This window comes from Homarus americanus, unplaced genomic scaffold, assembly GCF_018991925.1.
Source record: "Homarus americanus isolate GMGI-L3 unplaced genomic scaffold, GMGI_Hamer_2.0 scaffold59895, whole genome shotgun sequence".
Taxonomy (NCBI): domain Eukaryota; kingdom Metazoa; phylum Arthropoda; class Malacostraca; order Decapoda; family Nephropidae; genus Homarus; species Homarus americanus.
In genome coordinates, this window is record NW_024743937.1 from 13,319 (window position 1) to 14,649 (window position 1,331).

Sequence of the window (1,331 nt, forward strand, 5' to 3'; positions counted from 1 at the left end):
GACGATGATTATAACACCCACGACCATGATTATAACAACTACGACCATGATCACAACCACGACCATGATTATAACAACCACGGCTATGATTATAACAACCACGACCATGATTACAACAACCAATACCATGATTATAACAATCACGACCATGGTTATAACAACTACGACCATGGTAATAACAACCACGACCATCTTTCTAATATACTATAGGAATAGCCGTGTGTCTGTGTGTGTGTCTTTTCTGGGCAGTCGAAACAGCACAATCGTTTTTCATCAAACTTGGTGGAAAAAATGCAAAAAATTCGTATAGTGGAACAAACCTGGTCCCATGTCGATGGTTTCTTTAGGGACGCATTAATTTACCATTTTATTTATGCTGGAAAACGATGTCGCTGTACCCTGTCAGCCGGACAGCGGTTGCGCTCTAGCCAAGGACGAGAGTTCGAACTTTCACGCCTCGGTAAACTGTACCACCGGACTCGCCACCGGGCAAGAAGGACCCACGATCACTTGTCTAATATACTATAGGACTAGCCGTGTGTCTGTCTGTCTGTCTGTCTGTCTTTCTGTGTCTGTGCAGCCGAAACGGCACAATCGTTTTTCATCAAACTTGGTGGGAAAAATCGCAAAACATTCGCAGAGTGGAACAAACCTGTTCCCATGTCGATGGTTTCTTTAGGAAGCCATTAATTAACCATTTTATTTACGCTTGAAAACGATGCAAGTCTACGGATTTGGCGCACCCTCATTCGCTGTACACTTTCAGCACACAGTTGCAGTTATCGTACGGCTCCCTCCTCCTCCCCTCACTTTTTTTCTTAGCCTACTTTTCTTTAATGTTGTTTGGATGAGTAAAGGAAGGAAGATGAGTAAATTGAAGAATAAAGAAGGGGAAAGAGAAAATAGTTAGAGATAACAGGTGGGGGGACCTGAGTTTCATCATGCGTCTGGATGCGCAGTTTCAACGTTACCAAACCATTTTCGGACCTTACAGCTACAGTGTGTACAATATACTTATTCCTGTGGCTGACTGTACATGGAAAAGGAGAAGAGAGAAAAAGAAAATAACAGGAATGCATTGAGAAGATAGAAAGGGAGAAGAGAAGGAGAAGAAGAGAGACTGAAGCATTATTATCCTTAAGAGGCGAGGAAAGGAGACGGGAAAGAGGGATAGTGAGAGGTGGAGGTATGAATGGAGGGATGGAAGGACAGAATAAGAATAGTATAGAAGGATAGTAGAGAAGGAGACTAGAGAAGGAGACAAAGGAAGGACAGCGATAAGTAAAGCAAAAATGAGAACAAGTATTTGGATGATAACATGTAGAAATTAG